Here is an 18,249-nt window from a genome sequence, read left to right on the forward strand (position 1 = left end):
GAACAAGTTTGGAAAAAGAAAAATAGAAAAGGAAAATCAAGTATTGCAGGGCATGATCAAAAAATTAACCCTAGAACAAAGTAAAGCTCTCCCCGCTAATGAGAGCAGATGTGAATTGCTTATCAAGCACCTTAAACAGAGGCTTGGAGTCATAAACTGCCAGATAGCAGTGGTGACAGCAGGAAAGTGGGACTTTGATCCCCAAAGTGATGTCCCTCTAGCCATTTCGCCAAGCGTGCTTGGGGCGGCATGCCACGGGGGGCGTTCTGCCGCTCGCCAGTCCCGCAGCTCCAATCGGTCTCCCTGCGGGAGGTCCATCAGAGCCGCCTACAGCCCTCCCGGCAACCGGCAGAGCGCCCGCCGCAGCATGCCGCCCCTTGGGACTCTAGCGAGGTCGAGGAAAGAGCTATACTGCAGCCATTGTGAGCCTCAGGGGCTGGTTGCAGCCATTACTAGAATTACAGTAACAGAAACAGACACAGCTGCAGGGACAAGCACAGCTACTGCAACCATCCCCTGTGATACAGCATGGCCAGAGGGCAGCATAAGAGTGTTAGCAGGGGGCCTTATTCCCTGCCAAAGGAGGAAGGTTTGCTTTAGATTAACTAGAACAGCTGTGGCCAATTAGAGCACCTGACTCCAATTAGAGCACCTGATTCACTTAGAGCACCTGACTCCAGTTAGACGCACCTGACTCAAAGGAGCACCTGACTTCAGTTAGAGCACCTACTCCAGTATGGGATATAACCCCTGCTCAGGTCAGACAGGGGTGTGGTTGAAGTGAGAAAGGTTTGATTGGCGCAGAGTGCAGATTGCAGAAGCGAAGAGTTTGTCCAAGAGGAAATAGAAGGTGGAGGAGTTGCTGTGGGTGGATTGGGAAGGCCCAACAGAAACCCTAGTAAGGGGGGCACCAGCTTGTTATAGAAAAGAGGCGAGAACCCCTTCACAAGCTGACGGGATGAGAGCGGAAGTAACCCAGGGAAGCAAACCGCTAGCAAGTGGGTTCCCCACCAAACCCAGGGCCCCTGGGTTTGGGGACCTGTGAGTAGAGGGCGGGCCCAGGTCCCTCCCTCTCCACTCCCCTCCTTCCAAGGACAGTAGGGAGTGATTAAGAACTGGTTCAGAGGCAAGCAATATCGCCCTGAACCTACCCCAGAGAAGAGAAAGCGCGAGACCCAGAGAACAGTACCGGCAATTTGCCACACCCCATATCAGCAGTGGATCTCCAACAAGGGCAAAAATGGTTGGACCCCTTAGCCGTGAACATTTCTCAAAATGGACTCTGCATGAGCTGCAATTGGCAAGCAGAGAAAATTTAACAGTCCCTGAGCTTAAACGCCTCATGACTATCTGTGCAGAGCCACAATTACAAGGAGTCATTGATAGAGTTATAAGAGAAAACAGGGAAAATAATACTTTCTTACCTCTGTTTGCAAGCCTACAGGAACAAATGGGCCACCGCCATCTAATGATACAGGCGGACAGCATGATGCAGGAACCTAATGAAGACCCTGAAGGGTACTTATCCCACTAGGGACTAATGCAGGTCATGGCAGGCATAACCTATCCTGAAAATGCACAAGGAGTACCTGCAAAAAGCCCTGATGCAATAGCATATAGCACTAATGCCTTAAGGGACTGTGCTGCAATTCTTACTGGGTTCTTCTAACTGGGATCCACCTAATGAAGAGAGGAAAAAGCATCTTTGCAAGCAGTCTGGCTAATCTAGTGAGGAAGACTTTAAACCAGATTCACTGGGGAAGGAAACCGAAGCCTTGAGGTAAGTGGGCAAGTGGGATACCAGGAGGAAGCATGAGCAGGAGAGTGCAAGAGGGAAGGACTCCTGCCTCATGCTGAGAAAGGGGGATGATCAACAAATTATCTTAAGTGCCTATACACAAGTGCAGGAAGCCTGGGAAACAAGCAGGGAGAACTGGAAGTCCTGGCACAGTCAAGGAAGTATGATGTGATTGGAATAACAGAGACTTGGTGGGATAACTCACATGGCTGGAGCACTGTCATGGATGGATATAAACTGTTCAGGACGGACAGGCAGAGCAGAAAAGGTAGGGGAGTTGCATTGTATGTAATAGAGCAATATGACTGCTCAGAGCATGAAAACGCAGAAAGACCTGAGTGTCTCTGGATTAAGTTTAGCAGTGTGAGCAACAAGGATGAGGTCATGCTGGGGGTCTGCTATAGACCACCAGACCAGTGGGATGAGGTGGACAAGGCTTTCTTCTGGCAACTAACAGAAGTTACTAGATCACAGGCTCTGGTTCTCATGGGAGTTTTCGATCACCCTGATATATGCTGGAAGAGCAATACAGTAGTGCACAAAAAATCCTGGAAGTTTTTGGAACGTGTAGGGGATAATTTTTCTGGTGCAAGTACTGGAGGAACCAACTAGGAGCACAGCTATTCTGGACCTGCTGCTCACAAACAGGGAAGAATTAGTAGAGGAGGCAAAAGCGGATGGGAACCTGGGAGGCAGTGACCATGAGATGGTCGAGTTCAGGATCCTGACGCAAGGAAGAAGGGAGAGCAGCAGAATACAGACCCTCAGGTAACTGATTGGCAGGATCCCCTGGGAGACTAACATGAGGGCAAAGGAGTCCAGGAGAGCTGGCTGTATTTTAAAGAATCCTTATTGAGGTTGCAGGAACAAACCATCCCATTGTGTAGAAAGAATTGTAAATATGGCAGGAGAGCAGCTTGGCTTAACAGGGAAATCCTTGCTGATCTTAAAAAAGAAGCTTACAAGCGGAGTGCCCCAGGGGTCGGTCCTGGAGCTGGTTTTGTTCAATAGCTTCATTAATGATCTGGAGACTGTCATGGACTACACCTCAGCGAGTTTGCAGATGACACCAAACGTGGGGAGAGGTAGATACGCTGGAGGGTAGGGATAGGCTACAGAGGGACTTCAACAAATTAGAGGATTCAGCCAAAAGAAATCTGATGAGGCTCAACATGGACAACTACAGAGTCCTGCACTTAGGACGGAAGAATCCCATGCACTGTTACAGACTAGGGACCAAAGGGCTAGGCAGCAGTTCTGCAGAAAAGGACCTAGGGGTTACTGTGGACAAGAAGTTGGATATGAGTCGACAGTGTGCCCTTATTGCCAAGAAGGCTAATGGCATTTTGGGTTGTATAAGTAGGGGAATTGCCAGCAGATTGAGGGACGTGATCATTCTCCTCTATTTGACATTGGTGGGGCCTCATCTGGAGTACTGTGTCCAGTTTAGGGCCCCATACTACAAGAAGGATGTGGAAAAATTGGAAAGAGTCCAGCGGCGGGCAACAAAAATGATTAGGGGGCTGCGGCACATGACTTATGAGGAGAGGCTGAGGGAACTGGGATTGTTTAGTCTGCAGAAGAGAAGAATGAGGGCGGATTTGACAGCTGCTTTCAACTATCTGAAAGGGGGTTCCAAAGAGGATGGATGGATCGAGACTGTTCTCAGTGGTACCAGGTGACAGAACAAGGCGTTGTGGTCTCAAGTTGCAGTGGGGGAGGTTGAGGTTGGATATTAAGAAAAACTTTTTCCCTAGGAGGGTGGTAAAGCACTGGACTGGATTACCTAGGGAGGTGATGGAATCTCCATCCTTAGAGGTTTTTAAGGTCAGGGTTGACAAAGCCCTGGCTGGGATGATTTAGTTGGGAATTGGTCCTGCTTTGAGCAGGGGGGTTGGACTAGATACCTCCTGAGGTCCCTTCCAGCCTTGCTATTCTATGTTCTTCTCCCTTACTCTGCCAATAAGCTTAGCATATGGGTGCCCAAGTGACTGACCAGATCGCCACTCATTCTGGCCCTGCACTCCAAATAAAAAAGGAAAGTGCTCCCTTCGAAACTGCGCTTGAGCAAATCACTGACTCAGATGAGACCAGCATTATGGAACGAGGGGGCTCCCAAGGTCGCTACTATGGGGGCGGGAATCATAAGCAAATGGGACATTACTCATGTTCAGACTCCCAACCTTCTCAAAATGATGGTTTCCAAAGACGTGAAAAAGAGGGACAAAATTCATATGACCAGGAGCACTGGGATGGAGTCACAACCCAAGATATAGTCCAAGAAGTCCTAAAAACACAAGAGAATCTGGGGTGTGTAACTAGCATAGCTGCAAGTGCCTCCCCCCGAGCAATCAGAACTTCGGGGGGGGTTGCTGGACACCAGCACCCCACATAATATAGGACCATACATTATGCTCCTACTCTAACTTTACTTGATACCGGAACCGCTATTCCTTAACTAAAGCCAAAGGCAGGGAGAAAGTGAAGCAAGTGACTTTGAAATCTTTTCAAGGAAAGCCAAGTTACAGGCTGGGAATGGGCACAGGTCCCATTTTTCAGTACAAGGTTTTGAAACAAAAGGGAACTTAATTCAGATCCCTTACATGACTGACCAAATTATTTTAGGAGCAGATTGGCTATATCATAATAACGTACTAATCAATTTACCTGGGGGCATATTATGGAAACTAGACGTCCCCTCTGACTGTTCTGAGAGGGGAAGTCGGATATTGTTGGAACCAAAGGGGCAGGTAACTTTTTGCTGCCCTCACTACAGAGCAAGCTGAAGAGCTCAATATTCCCACAGTCTAGACAAAGGAAAAACAGATTGTGGATAAATGGAGGCCTGTGTTAGAATTGTAGGTAAGTTGGCACCTCAAAAAAACAATATCCCCACCCAAAGGAAGCAGAAGCCCAACTGCTACAGATCGTAGAGAACTTGGAACAACAACATTAGAAAACTAGCTCTCCTTTTAACTCTCCCATGTGGCCGGTCATAAAGGCAGATGGAAAGTCTTCCTGGTTAAGTATAGCCTATGGAAGGGTACCCATGGCTCCAATTGTATCAGCTAGGACACAGGTTATACAGAAAGTACAAGCCACCGCCAAATACTTCTCAGTGATCAATTTGGCTGTCTGCTTTTTTGCCTTACTCCTACACCCAGAATCACAGGATAGGTTTGCATTAACCATAAAATACCAACAATTTGCATTTTGTCGATTACCACAGGGTTTTCAAGATTCTCCCACTATTGCACACTATGTTGGGTCGCCTGCCAGCAGGGAAGACCATTTGTCTTCTCCTATGTAAATGACATTCTGATTTTTGGGGAAACCAAGGGACAAGTACAGAAACTTACTAAAAGTGTTTTGGCATTAATCCAAGAAACAGGGTTTAATGTAAATTCAGAGAAAGCACAACTGGAGCAACCTGGCAGCTGTCTGGGTCTTCGACTGCATTTCTGTGGTAGGGGGAAATTTAGGTCTAGTGATCAGCATGTGGATCAGCGCAAGCTGAAAGTGGACTGACTCTGTCTTCCCCCTGCCCCCAATATGCATTTGTTACAAGTTCTGCTGGGTGGGTTCATTTATAAATCTGCAGAAATCACACTTCCTTTTTGGATGTTATTAAAGAGAAAGACACAATGGGACTAGGGACTAGAACAAGAGTCCTCCTTAAATATCTTAAAGCAAAAGATTGTCACAGTCCCGGCTTTCAGGGAGGGTGGGGTTGTCAAGTGGTGTAATTTTCCCTGGGGCCCGCAGGGACCCCTCGAGCCCCGACCTGGTGGCGATCCAGGTCTTTGGCAACATTTCAGTGGTGGGGGCTGTTCAGTGCTCCCAAAGATCCAGAGCAACTGAAGGCTCCCCCTGCCACCAAAATGCCACCAAAGACCTGAACCGCCACCGGGTGAGTACAAGCCCCGCAGCTCCCCTGCTTTGCCCCAGGCCCCCTGAATCCTCTGGGCAGCCCTGCTGGCATTACACTTCCCAGATGAGTCAAAGCCCTTCCTTATCAGACTAGCTGCAAATGATGTTGCCTTAGCAGCTACTCTCTTGCAAAATAACGAAGCAGGCAAACTAGTGCCAGTAGCATATGAGTCTAAAAAACTTCAAGGTGCTGAGTTAAATTTTGATCCCTGTGAACCTGAATGCTGAGCAGCTGTTTGGGCAATCCAGCCTTTTGACCCGCTCACAAGCAGCCCTGATCACAATTCAAAGTACTCATTCCCCCCCCCCCCCCATATATCTTATCAGACAAACTGATAGGGAAGCAGGATCTCCAATACACCTGGCTCAATGGACCCTCATTCTGATCAATAGAGGGGTAATTACTGAAAGCATATCTAAGCCTAATTTATTGACTCGCACTTTAATTGGAAAAGGAACTAAGCATGAATGTCCGAGGTTTCTTTAGAACAAAAAAATTGCACTGGTGGAGGCACCCTCTCTAAGGGCAGGAGAAACAGATCTGGTTTACTGATGGCAACTCAGTAATAACTGAGGGAAAACGGTATAGTAAATATGCTGCCGTCAACCTAGCAAATGAAGTGAATTAAGGGCATTTAGATCATTGCTCAGCGCAACATACAGAGCTCCATGTTTTAAAATTATTGAACTTCTCCGAGACCAATCTCTAGCTACTCAGACAGTGATTTTTACGTACAAGGCAGACAGGATTCGATATTTGACTGGCAACGAAATAATTGGGAGGGAGCAGATGGGAAGGAGATAGCATAGGTAGGAGACTGGAAATGCATCCATTCTTGGGTGGCAAGGAACTCCAGTCAGTTACAAATTGGGCAAAAAGCCCACAGCAGAGAGTCGAGAGTGGAACCACCGAGGCGATGCTATCACCGGGCTGCAAAACAGAACAGTTGTTACTAGAAGCCAGAAACACGCGTGGGCTCATTTCTGGTACACTGCTGCCATCTAGCGACACGAGTAATAATTGCAGCCAAACTCCGGGAAAAAAGGAAGGGCAGAAGCTGACTAAAGTGGCAAATCAGTTCACGCATGACGGCACAGAAGGGACCCTAAGAAGGCTAAGGCAGGTAGCAGACTGGGATGGTATGGAAGATGATGTGAGGACATGGGTGCAAAATTGTCTGCACTATGCAAAAGCTCGTCCCTTTCACTGACCACCTAGGACCATGGCATAAAATACAGATGGATTTCATTGATAAGCTGCCTAGAAGAAACAAAGGATTCCAGTATTTGTTGATTATTATAGAGTCATTTTCAGGAAGGATGGACGCATTCCCCACTAGGGCTAAAGGTGCTAGAACTTCAGCTAAAAAGCTTTTCACTGAAGTGCACATGTATGGAACGCCTGAGACTCAGCTAATGAAAGTGCATTTGTGGGGCAAATTTTAACAATCATGTTACAAGCCCTAGGGATCACCCAGAAATGCCACAGTCCATACTGACCCCAGTCCTCTGTTCAGGTAAGAAGAATAAATAGCACATTTAAAGAGGCAGTGTGAAAAGGAGTAAACCATACTGCTATGGAATGGCCTGAGAAACTGTCTAGCTGCCATTCGCAGTCGTAGCAGGCTGAGAACCCTAAGATCCAACCATACCAGTTTTTTTTCAATCAATTAAGTTAATGATTGAGCCTGCACATTTTACTATACATCCCTGAGGCGCACCCCACACAAATCCAGAATGATTATTTCCAATGGTTAAAACAATTACAGGAGGATAAAAGTGCATTACAGTCCAGGATCAATGAGCTTATTGAACATATTAATAAGACAATGCAAAAACAAAGAACTAATCAGCTCACTTTATCGGAAGCTGGAGATCAGGTAACTTATTTAAAATTGAGTCAGAACGATCACCGCTTAGAAGCTAAATAGGTATGTCCACATTTCGTAGTTGACCATCTCCGCCCTTTGGTAAGTGATAAACTTAAATGAGTAAATGTATCCCAGATAAAACTGTTTTCTTAATAGCATGTGCTTCATCTCTTTTAGGTACCACTGTCATCTGATCCTGTATAGGAAAACTGGAGAGCTTCAGCTGATTGCCTCCAACTGAACTATTGGTATCATCAACTAATTAACGATGTTATTTCCCTTTCAAAACCTGCACAAGCGCTTACAGGGGAACACTGGTGGAAGCTAACTGAAGGACATAAAAAAGATGTTAATATTTTGGGGATTCTTGGCACAGTTAATCACTTTGGGAACATTCAGTGCACATTGGGGGATACAGTGGTTTTATTTCACCACTGAAAACCAGATCCAAATTATACCACTATCTAACTATATGTTACATGGGCCTTTGAGTTACTTAATGGATAAACATCACATCCTATGACCATGACAGTATATTGCAGTTTAGCACACCTATCCAGCCTATAATAGATTACTATCATCATTGTCACTCCGTTCTTCCTGGATACCATGCATTTCCACCCTTTAAATCACGACCCCTACCAACTCGGAAAATAACAGTATGGGTGAATGGAACTAAACTGGTAGAAACTACAACAGCACTGTTTTAAATGGTCCACAACCCATAAAAGTACCTCGTCATTATTTGCTTAAGATGCAGCCTCAGATATATGTGCAAGTGGCCCCACTAATCGTAACACTACACCTTTCAAGAAAATGGACCAGGAATAATTTGACTCCAACATGACCAGAATGTGCACAATATAGCTCCCTCCTATTTGAAGAATAGTTGAAATCCTGTCAACCACCACGTTCCTTCCCTTATCAGTGATTGGGTATAGCAGATACTTTATTAAGAGGCATAGGAACAGGGACAGGAATTATATATTCAATAGAGATAGAAGGGCATTGAAAAATAAGGCCAGGATTGCATCATATTATTGGACTGGGACAAGAGCACCAGATCATTGAATTGGTACAAATTCGGGTAGGTACAAAGAACCTCCAATGGCATACTTGGAAACAAATTAACCAGGCATTCTGGGCTCAATAAGGGACATACCAAGCAAAAGTATGCTAGCCTTGTGGTGTTCTCAACAATAATTATTAGCTGTTATGCTGACAGAAAGGGAAATGGATTGGGTTTGAGCTAAATATATGACCGTCTTAACTCCTCCACTGACAGCACATAAAGATAATCTTTTCCATCCCAATGTTTGAGAGAATATCAGAGTTGGAAGGTCATCTACTCAAACCAGGACAAAGACCCGGTCTGTGTTGCCCCAATCCCTAAATTACCACGCCAAGAACTGAACTCACAACCTCAGGTTTAACAGTGTAAATGCTCAGACTACTGAACTATCCCTCCCTTCGGTATGCTGGATGGTACAAGACTCAGGAATCCAATGTATACACATGAACCTCCCATGTGGCACATCACTATACGAGTAATATAGGGCCACTCACACAAACACAAACTTAGAGACGTGAATCTTAATGGTTTTTACATGATGTTTTCTTGAGACCTTTGTCAATAGCAAAAAATCAGGAAGAAATGTATCATTTTGCCGCTTTCTCTCGACCCGATCTCTTCCAAAGCATTAGCGATGCACTCCAATGGCTAAGCCTTAGAAGAATGATTCCTTGATAAATGTATCGCTATCACAGCTCAGGAATGAAGTTCTCATTTTTCAGCTTTCTCACCAACAGATCGCTTCAAAGCCATTAGCAGTGCAGCCTAACAGAGTTAAAAGGAAGCTTCCTAGAGAACTGCATCTCCAGCACAGCTCACCAATGAATTTCTCCTTTGATCTCATGAACAGAAGCTCTTCCAAACCATTAGCTTTGGAGCTAACGGCTTTTAAAGCATGCGTCAGTGAGAAATTTAGCCTTAGCATAGATCAGAAATAATGAACTAATTTTTCTGTCTTTCTCACCAAGCCGTCTCTTCGTAAACACTAGCAGTGCACCTTCTAGGTTTTTAGACGAGGGTTCCTTGAGAAATTTGTCAGTAGCAAAGCTCAGGCATACATTTCTAACTTTGTCCTCTTTCTCTCCAACCGATCTTTTCTAAATCATTAGCAGTGCATCCTAGTGGCTTTTGCAGCATGATTCCTTGAGGAATTTGGCCCTAGCACAGGTCAGGAATAATTAACTAAACTCATTGCTTCGCAGACACTAGCAGTGCATCTTATAGGTTTTTAGAGGCGGGTGCCTTGAGAAATTTGTCAGTAGCAAAAGTCAGGAATACATTTCTAATTTTGTCCTCTTTCTCCTGAACCGGTCTCTTCGAAACCATTATCAGTGCATACTCGTGGCTTTTGTGGAATGAGTCTGTGAGAAATTTGTCGCTAGCACAGACCAGGAACAAAATCCTCTTTTTCATCATTCTCACGAACCGATCTCTTCCAAAGCAAGTGAACTACATCGTAATGGCGTTTCAATGATGTTTTCTTGAGCCATTTATTACTAACAGTGCTCGCAAACAAATGTCTCCTGGCGACTGAGTAGAGAGAGAGTGGTTTCCCCAAAAGGGAGAGCTAAGCCAGAAAATCTTGGGGTAGGAAATAAGCAAAGGGGCGAATTTTTGACATCGACTTCACTGGAGCCATGCTGTCACACAGAGGGCTTAGTTTTTATCATCCTTTCAGCCTCATCGATGTCCTTAGGTCTCTCTAGCTAGATTATGGAACGTTTAGACTAGGTAGTGAAAGCATGAAACAAGACAAGCGGCTCAAACCCTTGTTGATTCCATAATAAGGAAAAGGCCAGGAAACGTACAGGATTATTTTGAAAAGGAGGATAACTGACCTAGAAAAGCGGAAAATTACTTTTCAAAAGGATAATGCTGTTTCAGAAAAAAGGTCTTAAAGTTTGCTGTATGCAGTGTTGTTGGAACCGTGTCTGTTCCAGGCTATTAGCGCGACAAATTGGTTGAAGTCATAGGTTTCATTGCAGCCTGTTCCAGGGGTTCCGCCAAGTAGGGCTGGCATTAGACTCACCATCTCCAGGCAATCTTCCTTCGAAAGCCATTAGGCATCACCCCTCCTGGTTTGCTAGACATCAGGTCATGTAACTTGGTAAGAATGACCATTCAATTGCTGTATAATGCTAGTGATAAACTTCTCATGGAATCATCCTCTACAAGCTTTTCAGTTTCCCTCCTGGTGCTTGGAAGTGACCGGTTCGTGGAAAATGCTAAAAGGCTCCTTATGGTTTCGTAGAGGTTGCTAGGGGGAAAAACTACTATCAATGAGCAATTCATTCCTGAGCAGTGATAGGGACAAACTTGTTCCTGGATTCGTCCTTCGAATGATCTGCCATAGCTGTTTGGTAGAGCTCGCTTCATGAAGAATAAAAACATGAGCAATTCAGTACTGATCACGCCTAGTGACAAATTTCTCATGGAGTCTTCAACGAAGAGCCATGAGAAATCTCTCCCGGTAGTTGTGTAGAGCTCGGTTCGTGAAAAATACTCAAAATGAGCAAGTCCTTCCTGAGTAGTGCGAGTGACAAAATTTTTCATGGCACGGTCCTTCAAAGTCGTTAGTAGTCTCCCCTGCTTCTTTGGCTCATGAAAATCACTAAAACTGTGAACGTCATTCCTGACCAGTGCTAGTGACGAATTCCTTACAGCATGTTACTCTAGAAGTCTTTAGGATAAACTGCTGCTGGTTTGGTAGAGTCCGGGTCTGAAAAAAAACTACCAAATGAGAAATTCATTCCTCATAAGTGCTAATGACAAATTACTCGTGGAATCTTCGTGTGAAAGCTATCAGCAATCTCTCCTGTGGTTTGGCAGCAATCGCGTTGTGAAAAGCACCAAACAGAGAAAAGAGAGACTGAATCCTGTGACAGACGAGTAAGCGTTGATGGGTGAATACTCACTCCGTCAGACTTCAAAATTCATTCCTGATCAGGGCTAGAGATGACTTTCTCATGGCATGCTTCTGCGAAAGGATTTCAGTTTCCCTCCTGGTAGGTCGGTAGAGAGGGGTTCCCCAAAAGAGAGAGAAGCCTGAAAATTTGGGAGCGAGAAAAAAAGTAAAAGGGCGACTTTTGACAAAGTTCACTGGAGGCACACGGGGTTAGTTGTCATCATCCCATTAGCATCGGTTTCCTTAGGTCTCTCTAGCTGTATTATGGAACATTTAGACTAGGCAATGAAATGAGTAAACCTCACACCTTGTTGTCAAAGTGTCTGAAATGGGCTAGCTTGTGTATCACTTCAAAAGTTTTTCTCCTCCTACTAAGACGCGCTTATGTTAATTAATTAGCCTCTGAGCGTGGGCAGGACAACCTCTACCTTTTCATGCTCTCTGTATCTACATATATCTCCTCACTATATGTTCCATTCTATACATCCAATGAAGTGGGCTGTAGCCCAAGGAAGCTTATGCTCAAGTACATTTGTTCCACTCTAAGGTGCCACAAGTATTGGCACTGTGCTTTTATTAAAAAATTCAGTCGCCTCACTAGGTGATGCTGTATCACTGACCACCAAGTTCAATGAATGAGAACGGCATAGGACGAAAAAAGCTCTCAGATCCGTGTCTTCGCTCCTCACGTGTTGCCTCTCATGTTGGCACCAGTGTCGTAGCCCTGACCTCTCATGTCAGCTATCACAATTCCCGTTTATCTTCCAGCTTTTTAAGAGGCATATTTGTCATACTAGCTCCTGTCGCATCATCAATGTCAATAACAAGTCTAGAAAATGCTCTCTGACAATCACAGTTGCAGGGACATTTTTCACTAGCTTCTGTTGTTGTTACAACAGGCACTATTAAAGCGGTATGGCTGATGTCAGGTGTGCAGTCCAGAATAATCGCTTGCTGACTTCAGCTCTGCCACAATCTTCTGTTTGACTTGTGTTGCCAGCAGCTATAGCATCTCATTTTGAATACTTTTCCTAAGGCTATGGGGTGTGTCCATTCCTTGAGTGATGACTCTTCTTAGATGCTCCCGGAGTACAGCATGACATTCAGCCATCAGCTCCAGAATTTTAAGGACATTGCCATTGTTTGGCACCCGCAGCTGATCTGAAGTGCCCATGCAGTGCTAGGATTGGGTAGCAAGCATCTTCACAATGACAATGAGCCTGTTCAGAACATTTTGCCAGTAAAGAGACTCTGAAGCAATCTTCTCTTGTTGCTGATCATCCAGTTTGTCGTTTAACCTTAGGGGACGTCCAGACTTCCCGCCGTATCGGCGGGTAGCCATCGATTTTTTTAGGGCTCGATATATCACATCTCATCTAGACGCGCTATATCGATCCCCGAATGTGCTCCTGTCGACTCTGGAACGCCACCAGAGCAGAGAGAAGAGAAAGAGTCACCATCTAAGGTGGGGTGGTCTCAGAGGAGGGGACTTCTTTCTGTAGGGTCCCATTGTGCCCAGCAGAGGGAGTCTCAAAGGCGGGGCCTTGTTTCTATTGGGGATCCTCTGCCCCGCTACAGTGGGTCTAAATAGAGAGGCCTTAGTTCTATAGGCGTCCCAATGGCCAGCTGGAGCTAGTCTCCGAGGGGCTGGTTTCCGTGGGGGTCCCATTGCCCAGCTGGGTTTCTTACCCCTCTTCTGCAGCAAAAGCCTGTGCAGCCCATCTATCTCGCCCCTGCCTTGCCGGCTGATGTTGTTGTCTGGGTGAGATACATAGAGACCCAGCTGCAGCACCAAGTCGCCTGCCTTGGGGAAGTCGGAGGAGCTCTGGTGGCAGGAAGAGGAGAGGGGAGTCCATCAACATTCTCCTTGCAGCTCTCCAGCTCCCCTGGGCCAGAGCTGTGCTCCCACCCCTCTGTAGGAGGGGCTGGCGCAGAGGAGCGACACCTCTCTTTCTCTCTGCCCCCAAGGGAGCTTGAAGCAAAGGGACCAGGACAAGGGCCCTCGATGAGCACTCGCTGCCTAGCTGCTCCAGAATAACAAGGGCCCCGAGGCCAGGCACAAATCTGCCAGCCAGTGGCCTATGGAATGCAGTCCCTTACGGACCCAGGGGGGGCTCAATTAGCCAAGGGATGAGGAACATGACTCAAGCCCTGACTCTGCAGGATGCTGGGATCAAAGGTCACTTACGTCAAATCCAGGCAGAGAGATGGCGAATTCGAGCAGGGCAGCACTCTTCTGTATGGCCCTGGCTCTCTCCTGGGTCTTTTTGGAGAGGAGCCTGAAATGGATGTGCTGCGGGAAAAGGAGGCAGGACAGGTTCAGCGGGCAGGCGTACATGCGTTACAAACGAGCCTCTTCCCCTCTCCAAGGGGCTGAGACTTTGTGCTCAGGGTGGAAGAATAGCTGATTTGAAAAGAGGGTTCATGACACCGCCCACGTCTTGCTGGGCACAAGCTCATTGTCTCTCCAGGCTGGGACAACGTTCAGTCTTGGGGCTGGTCTACTTGCTTTGAAACCGCTGATCCATGAACTGCATGTCAGAGTCAAGGCACACGCCCTTGACCACCCCCAGCTGCAAAGGCCTTGGTAGCATGGATGGAATAGCCGTGAGGACAATCCCTCCAGGAACTCCAGTGTCCCAAGGACAGAAGAGCTGATTCCCTGATGCTCTTCCTGTATCTCAGGGTCTCCCTAAAAAGGAGCCAATTACTTTTCTCAGAGGCCCATATTGTGCATCTCACAGGGGTTTCAGTCTCTCAGTCCCCAGCCAAGCCTGATTTTCACTGTTAGTGCTTAATGCAACCTTGCAGCGCTCTGGCTGACAGTCCCAGCTCCTTCCCCCTGCACTGACAGCTCCGGGAAAGTGTGTCTGAGTGGGTCCAAGCTGGAGGGGAGGGATAGCTCAGTGGTTTGAGCATTGGCCTTCTAAACCCAGGGATGAGAGCTCAAGCCTTGAGGGGGCCACTTAGGGAACTGGGGTAAAAAAAATTTGTCTGGGGATTGGTCCTGCTTTGAGCAGGGAGTTGGACTAGCTGACCTTCGGAGGTCCCTTCCAACTCTGATATTCTATGACTGGAAATAGGGCTTTCTAGTCTTTCCTATGCAGCCCTTCCACAGAGCTAAGGGGAAATTCCACCCCAGACCATCCCCTTCTATTCACCTCCAAGAGGTGCTGCAGCTTCTCCAAGGTGGGGGGGTCTCTCTCAGCAGGCCCCTGAGCATGGCGTTCAGGCTCTTTAAATAGTTCTTGTGCAGAGGCTGCAAGAAGAGGGAGCACCTGTCAGACATGGGGCTACACCAGTCAGGGGACAATTAGGCAGATTCTTCAGGAGCCCTGGCAAGACTCAAAAGGCACATCCTGACCTCTCCCATTCACATCACTCCAGGGACACTTAGCAAGAGTTCATGGCCAGATGCCTGCTGCCTCTTCAATCCTTGCTCTTAGCAGTTCTCTGTGCAAGGCCTGGTACCCAGCAGACTACGGAACAGCCAAACTGTAATGAATGGAAGGTAGGATCCCCGGGAGAGTCCAGGCAGCAGATCAGATAATGAGGCGAGGAGGAAAGCCTGGGCTCAGCCACAGAGGGGTAACACAAAACCCCCCTGGAGGGAAGGGGCCCTCCCTGCCAGGGCCGGCACCAGCCGAGCAAGCTCGTGCTTGGGGCGGCAGATTCCAAGGGGCGGCATTCGCTGCTTCGGCCGCCCACGCAGGTTTTTTTTCTTTTTTCCTTTTGGTTCGCTGCTCCAGCCGTCCTGTAAGGGGAGCAGTGCAGAGAGGAGTGCCCTGCTGGGAGCGGTGCCAGGTCTGTAGCAAGCACGGCAGGGCAGCCCGCGTCCTTCCCTGCCCGCTGCCCCGAGCAGCGCGGACCCCTCCTGGCAGGCGGCATGGAGAGCACCCCACTGAAAGAACCCCTGGCTGCCCCCCTTCTCTCTCCTCCCCCACTGCCCAGGGCACATCTGCAGGGCCGGGAGTCCCCCTGCATCCGCGCTCCATCCGCCCTGCAGGCTTGTTCGTTTCCCTTCCTCCCCCCCGACTTTGCTGATCCAGCCACTCCGTCCAGGTTTTGAGGGCTGTGGCCGGGCAGGGGGGGCTGTGGTGGGGCTGTGTGAGGGAATGGGTTCTGAGGGCTGTGGCAGGGCACGGGGGTGCCAGTGGTGGGGGCTGTGGGGGGAGGGTTTCAGTGATGTGGCAGGGAATGGGGCTGCAAGTGGAATGGGTTTTGAAGGGGTGTTTATGGCAGGGCACGGGGAGGAGTTGTGAGGCTGTGGGAGGGGATTGGGTTTGAGGCGGCCGTTGGCAGGGAATGGGGCTTGTGGGGGATGGCGGTGTTGAAAGGGCTTGTGGCAGGGAATGGGGGCTGTGGGGATGGGTTTGAGGGCCATGTGGCAAGGGAATGGGGGGCTGTGGGGGACTGGGTTTGAGGGCTGTAGAAGGGAATAGGGGACTGCGGGGGATGGGTTTTAGGGCTGTGGAAGGGAATAGGGGGCTGTGGCTACGGGATGGGTTTGAGGGGCTTTGTGGAAGGGAATAGGGGGCTGTGGGTGGGATGGGTTTGAGGGCTGTGGCAAGGGAATAGGGGCTGTTGGGGATGGGTTTGAGGGCTGTGGGAAGGAATAGGGGTCTGCGGTTGGATGGGTTTGAGGGCCGTGCGCAGGGAATGGGGCTGTGGGGGGATGGTTGAGGGCCGTGGAGGGAATGGGGGCTGGGCGGGGATGGGTTGAGGGCTGTGGCAGGAACTAGGTGTGCTGTGATGGGGCTGTGCGCGGGGATTGTCGTTTGAGGGCTGTGGAGGAATAGGGGTCTTGCGCGGGGATGGTTTGAGGAGTGGCAGGAATGGGGGCTGCGGGGGATGGGTTTGAGGGCGCGTGGCAGGGATATGGGAACTGCGCGGGGATGGGTTTGAGGGCTTGTGGAGGGAAATAGGGGGCATGTTGGGATAGGTTTGAGGCTGTGGCAGGGGACATGGGGACCTGTGGGGGATGGGTTGAGGCCGTGGCAGGGCAATGGGGGCTGTGGGGGATGGGTTTGAGGGCTGTGGAAGGCGAACTGTAGCGGGGCTTGCGGGGGATGGGGGATGGGTTTGAGGGCCGTGGCAGGGAATGGGGACCTGCGGGGGATGGGTTTGAGGGCTGTGGAAGGGAATAGGGGGCTGCGGGGGATGGGTTTGAGGGCTGTGGCAGGGAACGAGGTGGCTGTGATGGGGCTGTGGGGGATGGGTTTGAGGGCTGTGGCAGGGAATGGGGGAGCTGTGGCGGGGTCAGGGATGTGGTGGAGCAGACTGGGTCAGGGCATTCAGCGGTTAACCAAAAAGATGGTGATTTGCGCCCACCCAGGGACAATACTAACCCTATACTATCTACTTGGACCCTCAAAGGAACCCTTTCGGCGCTTCAAAGCTGTCCCTGCTGGCCTCAGTGCGTTCAGCTGATGGCCTGAAGAGCGCGCTGGCTGCGACACAAAAAGCCATGCTGGAGGCTCGGGCTTAATCCTCAGGGCCGAGCGCAAAACCTTCAGCCGGGCACGTTTTGCTCCCTTTCTGCCTCTGCCCAAGCAGCAAGGGAGAAATAGATAAGACATGCCGGCTCTAAGGGGATGTCTACACTACCCGCTGGATTGGTGGGTAGCGATCGATTTATTGGGGATCAATAGAGCATATCTCATCTAGACACAATATATCGATCCCCAAACTCGCTCCCGTCGACTCTGGAACTCCACCAGGGTGAGCGGCGGTAGTGAAGTCGGCAGGGGAGCCGCGGACATCGATTTCCGCACCGTGAGGATGGGAGGTAAGTCAAAATAAGAGACTTCGACTTCAGCTTCGCTATTCCCACAGCTGAAGTTGTGAATCTTACATCAATCCCACCATCTAGTGTGGGCCAGGCCGAAGACTGCCTCCGTCCCACTTCCCTGTTGGCTGCTGTGATAAATGGGGGGGGGGGGGCGTAGCTCCCTTTTGTGGACACCCAGCCAGCCAGTTAGCTATAAAGTCTCTCTTGGTGGCTGTTCTCTGCTTGTTTTACCTGTAAAGGGTTAGTAGGCCTCTGATCAGACGAGCCAATGAGAGGACTTTTTACAAATTGGAAAAAAAACCCTTCCCTTTGTCTGTCTGTGAGAAATCAAAATCATATCTGGAATTGCTGATTTGGAACTCAGATATGCAAGTAGATCAGAAAATGTGTAGAATGATGCGTGTCAGGGTTTCTTCTCCACTCTGAACTCTAGGGTACAGATGTTGGGACCTGCAGGAAAGCCCCCTAAGCATATCTCTACCAGCTTAGGTTAAAACCAGGTACGCTGTCACCACCAAGTGATTTAACAAGAAACAGGGAAAGGACCACTTGGAGTTCCTCTTCCCCCAAAATATCTTCCCAAACCCTTACACCCCCTTTCTTGGGAAGGCTTGAGAATAATATCCTAACCAATTGGTTACAAAGTGATCAAAGACCTAAACCCCTGAGTCTTTGGACAATGGAAAAATCAGTCAAGTTCTTAAAAGAAGGATTTTATTAAAAAGAAAATGTAAAAATCAGCTCTGTAAAATCAGGATGGAAAATGACTTTACAGGGTAATCAGATTCAAAGAGCCCAGAGGAACCCTCTCTAGCCTTAGGTTCAAAGTTACAACAAAACAGGGATAAACTTCCCTCTAGCAAAGGTAAAATTCACAAGTTG

This window comes from Chelonoidis abingdonii, chromosome 21 (genome assembly GCF_003597395.2).
Source record: "Chelonoidis abingdonii isolate Lonesome George chromosome 21, CheloAbing_2.0, whole genome shotgun sequence".
NCBI classification, from domain to species: domain Eukaryota; kingdom Metazoa; phylum Chordata; order Testudines; family Testudinidae; genus Chelonoidis; species Chelonoidis abingdonii.